Raw genomic sequence first — 10,887 nt, forward strand, 5'->3', positions numbered from 1 at the left:
TGCCGCAGCCGGGCAGGGGACGCCGAAGAAGGGGGGGCCCCGCAGAGAGGTTTCGGCCGGTGGGCTCCCGCCCCTCAGCAGCCCGCAGGGCGCGGGCCCCCGTTATCCTTGGAGTATCGCTTTCCACCTTGAGTCTCACCACTACTAAACCTAGAAGAATTTTAGTTTGGAAAACTCTGCTGATAAGCAGAGGGGAGGGGGTTTTTGGAGAAGAGTCACTTGTCCCGTGAAAATGTCAGGCTTGTGAAAGCTATCTGCAAGGTCATACCAAATTTGGGGAATTGCTTCACTGCATTTGATGAATTTCAACTAAGAGTAAAGATACTCTGGTGAATTTGAGCTAAGAAATGTTATTAAAAGAAGTGTTTTCGTTTCCCACTTCTAAATGACATGAAGATCAAAGCTAGCTAAATTCATTATTGTTTTTACAGAAGCTAAGCATCACATCTTGCTCATTTAGTTCCCACCTCTTCCCCAGAATTTGTGCAGGCTTTTGTTCTGGCAAAAGCAAGACTGGTCCTTGTTTTGGGTTGGCTCAGAGAGGGTTTTTGTTTGTTTTCCTCTGAAGAAATCAGGTAAACAAACTAGATTTTCTGCACAACCCTGAAAATAACAGTTCTCAGCTTCCCTACCTACACATATGGGAATCTCTATCATTTGCTTCCAGTTACGCCTTTAGTGTTTATGAAAAATAAACTCCTGTTTTTTTCCTATCCACTGAAATGCCATTAACTCACAGCTGAGTCCCAGACAGTTAAACTGCTCAACTCAAGTTATTCTCAAGTAACAAGTTCAGGACTCAGCCTAATGTAAGTTTCCCTTTACTGCCTTCCCCACAGGATTCAGATTATGTTTTATATAGTGGTTATGGTGTCCTGAAAGAACCTCAGGAAAAAAGGCATTATTAGACATCATCATCTCCTGCCCACTGGGACCCTATATGTTCACTTAGATTCAAACTCCTACATGTCAGAACTATTACTTTTTAAAGTACTTCCTTATCTCATGAGCATTATCCAGGGCTTCTATTACAGACTCAGCATTAAGCATGCATAACGCACATCTGTGGCTGTGTTCTCTGTTCCAGAAAATTTATGAAAAGCTTTGGCTTCTGCAGCCATGAAGAATCTGCATTTACAGATTTTAGCAGAAAACACAGAACGGCAAGTCCCAGCCCTGAGGTTCACAGCTTTATGCAGTATTTCTTTCAAAGGCAACAGTTTTTACTTACTCATCTCAATGGAAGCAAAAAATACCTCCTCACCATGTCTCATAGTTTTTGTTAAAACAGGGGATTAACTGTTATTTTCAGAAGAAACTATCATCACATATAAAATTTTAAACATAGGGACATCCACTTAGCAAATGCCTGGATTTGATGGCAGGGGTGGGGCTAACAGAGCACACAGAGAGCAGAGCAGAGGAATGAAGGTAGTATATGAACCCCAAAAACTCTTGGGCCAGTTTTCAGAGCTGCTAAGTACCCATGCATCTTGCTTGGGATCACTGGCAGCTAGGGAATGTTTAGTACCTCTGAAACACAGGCACTTGCACTTTTCAAAGCTTCATTAGCAGTTATTCACACACACACACAGAGCTCTATGAACAGCACGCCTGGTAAGAAAAAGCCTTGGAGCTCTCCTGCATAGAAAGCATAGTCCAAAAAGGGTGCACGAGATGAGCAGGGTAAACAGCCGACAGTGCAGAAAAGAGAAGCATGAGGTGTCGAGAAAAATGTTGTTTCCTTCTCTGTCCTCACTCCATCCCCATTTCTTCTTTGGGGAGTGACGTTAAATAAGAATCTCCCAAGGAGGGGAAAAAGACCCCAAACTGTAAACAAACAGATTAAAAAGAAAGTGAACAAAAGGAGGAGTAAGAAATAGTGTCCTAGAAAAGGTTCCTTACCTAACCTACTGAGAAACATAGACTTACAATCCAGTTACAGATAGTTACTCTGTGCTTAAATAAAAAAAAAAAAGTTAGCACAATCTGACATTTTTGCAGAAGTTCTAGACTAAAACATGCACATGTTGAACAGAGAAGACTCATCAACAAAAGAAGGCAGAGAAGCAACACGGGAAATAGTAATTTACAGTAATGTCCTTGCAATTGTGGGGGGACATTATGATAAAATATGATGTGTGATTTGGAGAGGAAATACTATTTCTTCTTTTTTTCCAAAAGTATTTGTGTAACTTAGGAAAATATTCACTGCACTGAAAGAGTATTCTATTCCAAACAGACAGTATTCACCCATGCCTCCGTATGTTTTGTTCATCTGTCCAAAATCAGTAACAGGAAAAGCAAAGTTAAACAGTCAAGCATCATTAATTAACACCAGCCAAAACTGACTGAACTTGAAAAGATACCTACTTTAAAGAACCACATTAACCATAATGCTATTAACCATAAGCACAACATTACTAAAAAAACCCAAACAAAAAACTCCACCAAAAAAACCCCCAAAACACAAGCTAGAAATGAGAACTCATTTCCCCAGCAAAGCCTTAACACTGAAGAGACTACAATGCACGGCATGCAAAAATAGTAGACACCCAACTTTACTGGAACATCTCCTCAAAATAACAGTAAAATACAAAGAAGGTGTACTGTATTTTACAAGTGCCATAGACTGTTTACCGCTCTTCAACTTCTGCAGTAGACCAGCAGAGCACTAGCAAGACAGCCAGCTTGCACCCACAAGCCACATGTGGCAAGTCAGGGTTGGTATTTGACTCGTTACCTTAAGTGCAGCTGGTCACCTACCATTCCCATGCAGCTGGGTTGTAATTAACAGGAAGAAGCCATAAAAAATGTTTATCTTTACTTACTGCTCTTTGGTGTTAGTTGCTTTGTGACTTTGGCATCTGTGTTGTACCTGTCATTCAGCCAGAAACAACTTGCCAGAATCACTTAAAAGATAAAATAAAAAAGTCCTATTTTCTTACTTATTTGTCAGAAATCAGACCAAAATGGAACATTGATACTGTAGGTCTTGTAGGCTTTGTGGGCTTGTCACAACCAGTTGTAATCAACTCCCATGTTTCTACAGTAGCACGGGGACACAGGCATTATAACTTGAGCTCAACAATGATATTATTAATAACCACTGGTAGCGGCTGTAGTCATGGCACAGTACTTGCAGCCTTACTCTGAGATAGGGTCATATTTTGGTGGTCATAAGAGGAGTGGCTTATTACCATCCAAAGTTCTTCACTGAATTTACTGAGTTACAGATGTTGTCCATTTGGGTTATGAGTGTGGGGCTTATGAATATACCTTACATAGTTAACTTTTGTCAATATAAAAATGATAAGAAATATTCTGCCTAAGCTTAATTAATGTCTGTGGGGTGGGGGAGGTGGGGTTTTCTCCATCACTGTCTGACTGATCCAAGTTGGGCTGTACAAACTGACAGTGCTGAGTACCTGCAGGGAGTGAAAAGGACTTCTCTTGTGGCGTAGCTGTGGGCTTCTATGTCTTTCAGAGGACATTTTTTTCCCCATTCTCTGTCACAGAGGTCCATGCTAAACCTAGCTGGGGTAGTAAAAACAGAAAGCCCAGTTTCAGACTACCAGCTGGGGCAATGAAAGTAGGGTAAATTCCATTTGACTAAGGTGAACTTAATTATACCATTGGTTATGCTAGTTAACTCTGGTTTTAAATGCACAAGGAAAGTTGCACCTGTTGATGTGTACCTTGATTACTTCAGTCTTTTTGTATTACTGTGAAATGTTCTGGAATGCCTAAATGTATGAGGTAGTAGTGGGGCTGCATCTGTTGCTAAGTTGTCCCTAAGTATGAAGTCAAAGTTTAGGGATTTTAATCGCATTTGCAAACTAGAAGTTAAGAAGTCTTCTAGTTTCTTTATAGGGAGCAGCTAACAAAAATGTTGTAATTAACCTAACTGAAGCCAAGTTATATGTATGCTACTATAGCACCGGCAACTGCAAAGCTGTGAGGGATTTGGTGCAATAGATGGAGAAAGTCTGGGTCGAGGTGAGTGCTGGAAGAATTAAAAATCAGGCAGAGTAGAGTAGAGAAATATGTCACAATACTTGACCTTTCTGAAAGAGACTGAGCTATGTTGTCCAAAACTTCTAACGCTGTAACCAAGCAAAACAATTATTTGGTTTTCTAGAAATTGGGGAGAGGGAACATATCCGATTCTTTTAACTAAACAGAGTTACATCAAAGATATCTATTTAATAATAATTGTTTCTAAGCAGAATAACTTTAAAGAATTTATTAAAGCTGAAATGGTTTTACAAGTTCTCTGTAGTACATGTTTGCACAAAGCCAAGGAAATGTATTTTATTCTATCCCATGAGGTCTGCATGTCTGTTTTAGGAGTGACTTAACTGATAAGTATGAAGAATTTGCAGATTTCTCAAGTAATTCTTCTTGCCTTTAAAAAAAAGTCAGGTCAATGTGGTTCATTGCTTTCTACAGAAGAAGAGAAAATACTTTTTTTTTCCTAACTAATAGAGTGATATAAGTAGTAAGATCACAGGAAAGTCACAAGGCAGTCATTCTGCTGAGCCCTTATATACTTTAAGCAGGAAAACACACATTATTAAAAAATGGTGACTTAGGCTGATAAAGACCTACAGAGATAATTCACAGGACTGAATGTCAAGATATACTCCTATTTCAGAAAGACAAGGAGGAGAAAAAAGGGAGGAGGAACTGCCTTATGTAAGCAAGTTACTTATTCCAGGACCTTCTCTATATCAGGAGAAAGATAAACCAATATTTTTTGGTCTGCTAGACCAGGAATATTAGGAAGACGATGTTTCATTAGTCTAGCTAAAGGAAAGGAATAAAGAAACCATCACGTGCCTGGACATCTGTTGGGCAACACAGGCAAGAGGGGAAAAAAAAAAGGTCTTAAGTTCTTGGAAACTGACAGGAACAAAATTTTTTTTCAAGAAGTGAGAGAATTAACTGGAGACGGGCTTTTCTACATTTCATCCTGAGAAATAGAATATGATCAAGGAAGAAAATTTGGCTGAAAGTGATGATGAAATCATGAAGTTCATGATTCTTTATAAAAAAAGAGGGCAATGACAACAGAATAAAGAAAACAAATTTGAGTATAGGAAGATTATTGTTATTCATGGAAAGGTAGTCTAAGGACAAAGGGGATAAAAAGAGTTTTCAATTAATATAAACTTGTTATGGACTTGAAACACAAATAAGAGTTCATTCTTTCATGTAGAAGCACAAGAATCCTTGTGTAGGAATAATCTGTCAATAAGCAGAGGCTGGGAATGACTTTGTAGGCAGCTTTTCTGCAGAATAGCATCTAGGAGATATACTGGATGGAAAACTGAACATAAGCCAACAATGTCAAACTGCTGTGAAAAAAAGCAAAGTTCACAAAAGACTCATATGCAAAACACATGGAGTAGTGTTTCCTCTGTGTAGTGCTGTTAAGTCCTCAGCTGGAGTACTGTGTTTAATTTTGGTTATTTCGGGAAAGATGTGTGTGATAGGAATTATGGAAGAATGCAAAATTGAAGAGGTATAAAAGACATGACCTCTGAGAAAAGACAGATGGAATTTCGTGGAACATGCAATTGGTGGAAAACATGCAATTTGTTTTGAAAAAAATGAGACTGTTGCAAAAACAATGTAATCCAGTATCTTTCATATCTACTGTGGCACTGAATTATGGTAAGAAAGACAAAAAGTAGGTATTAGGAAAATGGCATTAACTGTATCGATAGTCTGGGCCAGGTTACTGATGGAGCTATTGGCATCTAGATTGTTGACTTTGCTTTCTTTTTTTTTTTTTTTTTCAGGTCAAGTCAAGAAATTGTCTACAAGTAAAACTTTGGTATAGATGATCTTTCCTTGGGGATTGAGGAAAGATGAAATTGTCTGCTGAGATCCTCATCGGCTCTATTTTCTCTGTTGTACTGATAAACATAACGAAGGGCAAAATGGAACAATGATGGTACATCGTATTTTGGTGAAAGACATGAGATCAGGTATAAACTGAGTCTGCGGAACAGCTGGTGACAGTTTTGGTGAAGGTTTCTGCTGGTGAGAGATGGGAAATTGGACAAATGGAAGAGCACTTAGAAAAGGTGATACAGAAGTGAATTGTCCTCAGAGGACATGATAGTTTTCAAGGATGGATTCGTAACACCCTTTTCTGCAGCTTCTTCTAGCCTACATCCTCCAAGTGCCATCTCAAGCACTGCCAAATGACTTTGCTACCTAGCCCATATCCTGGGAGGAGTCACTGACATGGTGTATATATTAATTAACTTCCAGGCTTCCTTTTGAAGCAAACAGATTAGTTCACTTTCAGATGAAAGTGGGCTTTGGTTTTGAGAATAGTTTATTCCCAAGTTAGCTCCCAAGAACTGATTTCTATAAGACAGTTTTGGTTCTTTCCATCTTCTTCAGTTCTGGAACGTGTTCCTTGTGCCCTTATTTCTGCGCACTGTCATGATATATCCTGGAGCGTGCAATGCATATCCTTCACTTTGGGCAACAAAGATATCTCTCTGTGTTTTTGCTTTCTGTATAGCATCACTGTGACACAGCTTAGCACCCATACACAGCACTAAGGACTGTTAAAAGACAAGAAGTAATCAGTATGTCTTAGGGTTTTGGGTGCAGCACATGAGATGCAAAGGAAGCTCAAATTAAGTGGTAGACCATAGAAATGTGGCCAGTCCACTCCAGAGGGGGTATTTCTGAGTAAAGTGGATAAAAGCTGTTGAAACCATGAAGGTCATGGAATTCTTCAGGAGTCAGATATTTTAGCAGTGTAGGTGTAACTACTGATATGGTTTGTTCACTGGTAGGATTTCATGGTGTTTCACTTGGGTTCATCACCTGGGATGAATGAAGTTGTGTGGGTAGAAACCACATATGCTGCTTCAGAAAGGTCTTATTCAAGGACTCAGTCCCACCTCACATCAAAAATTTAGGTGATGGTGAATTATCACGAGTTTATGTATGAAAATGTGGAGAAAATATCAGATAACTTTACTACATGGGTAGCACCAACCAAGCCCCTTTCTTTGACCTGAACAACATTTTGAATGTGTTGCACAGCACTGGACAGAGTGTGGGCAACACAGAAGATTTCATTTCTATTCTTTAGTCCCAGGCCCTCAGAAGAAATTAACAAGTGACAATTACTTTCCTTTAATTATTTACATTTTTCAAGGCAATGTCAAATCTTGAGAGCAAGGTTCTACCTCTTTTGCTCTAGCCTCTCTCCCTCCAATAATCTAGCATTTTGTAGATTTTGTTTATATTTATATATAAAAATAAATATATATAGTATTCCAATAGCATGACTGAATCAAACAGGTGTTATTCATACAGGTAGCATGTGTTTACTACTGAATGATGTTCTGATTAAATGTTTATATGCTCCCAAGGGTCAGCAAATGTGGTCCTCTTCATCTAAAGGAATCAGTGTAAACTTCCCTGCTCACTGAACATGCACTTCATGACTCTTAGAAGCACATCTGCAGATTGGCATCTAAAACTGCCTCCTTTTCCAACAAGGTCCTGGCCCAGTCCTTCAGCTGACAGGTGAGCAGACTTGAGGAGCATGTTTTCTCCAGTGTAATCTTGAACAATTTACACTTACAAGAGTAAAGGAAATGCTTCACGTGGACTGGGGAGTGCTGAGGCAGCTAAGGGAGCTAGTGGGATACAGTCCCTGGTTTTTATCCTGTTGATGTAAACCTTAGATCAGGACTGTCTGTACTGTTTTCATGCAGTGCTGAACTTTTAGCTCTGTGTTTGCAATATTAAACTCGTTATGTAAGCTTACATTTCTGTATGCATCACTGCACAGTCACACTTAGGCTTTCACCAAACTTTCCTTCTCTTGTACTACTTTCTAAACACATTATAAGAACTCTAATGAACTTCTGGTTGGACCTAAATTAACATGGGCATCAAAAAGGTCTGATGAAGGATGATATTTCCTTTTAAGGAGGAGCTGGTTCTTCCAAGGTATGCACAAGAACACACCTGAGCAGCTCTTAAAGATTCAGGAAATGATTAGGCTTTTCTAGCTAGCAACAGCCTGCCAAAAAAGATTAGACTACCAGAGACTAGCTTTCAAAATGTATTATCTTCCTTTATGTGCCTGTGGTTATGAGAGAAAATGTAGGAGCATTGAAAAACAACGGTAGCTGCTGCAATGTATTTTTTAATTCTCCTTTATTCTTTTCAAAAGGATGTCAAACTACCTATGCAATACTATCAAAATCTATTTGAAGCTCCTGAATGGTCTTTTAATTGTCTAATGAATCACTTAGTACAGAAATAAATTCAGGTAGCATATCAATTAATTAAGTGTTCCGTAAAATAACTTATGTTCAGAGAAGCAATACTTTGTTTTTAGGGATCTTTAGCTGCATTGCAGAGCGATAGTAAAATAGACATTCTAAAAAGTAACTATTTGGGATCAGTTTCACCAAAAGTAAAATCAAAGAAAAGGAAGAAATTAATTTTTAAAATGCTTGTTACTCAAATATTACTTTGATTTATTAATGGATAAAAATTTATTTAGGTCAATGAAAAAGGAAAAAAAAATAGTTGTACTATTCTGATGAACTGATGCTTATGGAAATAATTAGAAGATCCCAGCTGCACTACTTATTACTGAATATCCTTGAAGTCAATATGCACTGTGTGTTTCCCTTTTTGATGTAATTCAAAAAAGCTTTTAATGAATTACAAGTAAATTCATACCATATGTCCAAGACAGAAATCAGGAGGAGCTTTCAGACAGTATCACTGTGAATGCACTGGATTTTTTTTTTTTTTTTACTCTGTTTATGTTGGATGCTATCCTATAACGAATAAGAAGACATAATCTGAATACCTCCAACCCATTTGTAATGTAATGCTGCGGAACAGCAACATTCTGCAATGTTCCCTTACCTATAGACCTGGTAAAAATGAATCTAGGCTCAGAACCCAGTTATTTCTCCTAAGAGCTAGGAGATTTATTTAGTTTTTAATCAAGAAAGCTATTATTGTCTCTCTTCCTCCAGCCCCAGACCTCAGCATGAGTTTATGATAGCTTCAACCAGAGTCCAACAGCGAACAATCCCTCCCTTGCCAAAAGCACATAAAAGTCCAGCCATAAAAGTCCAGGACAAAGCCAAAATTTACTGAAGTACTAAAAACTATCAAAAGGGAAGGTGAGAAGCCCTTCTCCACCAGCAGCACAGAACACGGTGGGACACACAACCTTTAAATTCCTGCTCCACTGGGTGTAGGTCATGGGTCTGGCTCCGTGTCTCCCAAAGGAAAAGGCACCAGGACACAAGCCCTGATCCAGCAGGAGGGAGGAGGTGCAGCCATGCTGGTGGGACGTCCACAAGCTGGCAGGGCACTTCAAGTCCTTCTTTTGGTCCAATTAATGCCGAGTTACGTACACAGCATGAAGCCGTTTTACAACCGAGGTTAGACACCTGGTGATTAGGAAATTCTCCTTGCTAGTGAAGGAGGATTAAAATTCACTTTGGAAAATTACAGGACTGCACTTGGCTCTTCCACAGCCTACATGGGGAATGGGGTTAAGCTGACAGACTCAGATACCTACATTTATGTTACTACATGTCGATGCAATGTCCAAATTGCCATTATGGCCAACAGGAGTCTAGTCAATAAGGTAGATATCTGCTTTAAGTTGAGCTGACCAGATTTCTGCACTCTGGATATCTCACTTGCTCTATAGATTAGATCTTCACTGACAGTAATGGGAGCTGGACACCTTCTTTACAAGCAGACATCTAGAATGATGTGTCTGAATGTGGGAACTGTACACCAACTTGAACGTAAAAGGTACATCATGGCACTTGTGCAGATGTCGACCCATTTTTTCCCCAAGTGAAGGCCTGTAAAGAAGATGGTTCAGGATGATCAAAACTTTCAGTAACTATGGCATTTGTTTAAAAAAACAAAATACAGAATCCATGCAGCTCTAAGATCCTCTTGAAATGGTGCACTGAAGGAATCACTGTAGTCTTAGTTGACATTCTTTTGGAGACCAAAAAATTAAATTGAGTTTTGGATAACTGTGGTTCTTGGTGTCTGAGACTTGGTACATAAGGCTCACTCTTTCAAAAAAGAGCATCTGACTTAGTTGAACCTTGCATTATAAAATGTTGTGCTTGTGGTTGTTTCCTTCTGAAGATTTTCATTTCACATGTTAACATGTATTTTGAAAATATTATGAGTTTACAGTAATCAACAACCCTGAGGAATTTGGTCAATATTATGGACTTGCATTTAGTGATTTGAGTATTTACATGCAGAAAAGCCGCGTGGCTTGTTGTGTCAATGGCCACACACATGAAAAGAGACTAGCTAAAATCCACGGTTTTTGAACCATATGTATTAATTTCTCTTGCTTTGATGGTCTGTTTAATATAAAGCCAGGAATGTTACTGTGTTGGAAAAAATTTTCTGTTACTGTTGTCCTCATTAAAATGTTTTAACTGAAGAAGAAAGACTGTGGTATCATGGCAAGACTTATCCTACCCATTAAGGCGCATTTAATACAAGAAAATAAAATAATGACATTTGTCTACACCAATGTAGCATCATACTACTACTGTAACTGGCAAGGAGGAGTTACAAGTTGAGTAGAGAGTCAAGGAGAGACGTATACCTTATTTTCCTTATTTCTGAGTATCACAGTGACAGTGGAAAGGATAAGTTATCACTTTAAAATTCCATATAGATGAATAGTAGGAGTGAGAAACTGTGACTATGAGTGTGACTAAAACACTGCTGTCATGACAGCCTCAATATTTCTATGGTGTTGAATAGAGCTCAGGTTATGTCACCTCCACAAAGCAGGAATCTCTTCCCATGGATTTCAGCAGG

This window comes from Phaethon lepturus, unplaced genomic scaffold (assembly GCF_000687285.1).
Source record: "Phaethon lepturus isolate BGI_N335 unplaced genomic scaffold, ASM68728v1 scaffold10833, whole genome shotgun sequence".
Classification (NCBI taxonomy): domain Eukaryota; kingdom Metazoa; phylum Chordata; class Aves; order Phaethontiformes; family Phaethontidae; genus Phaethon; species Phaethon lepturus.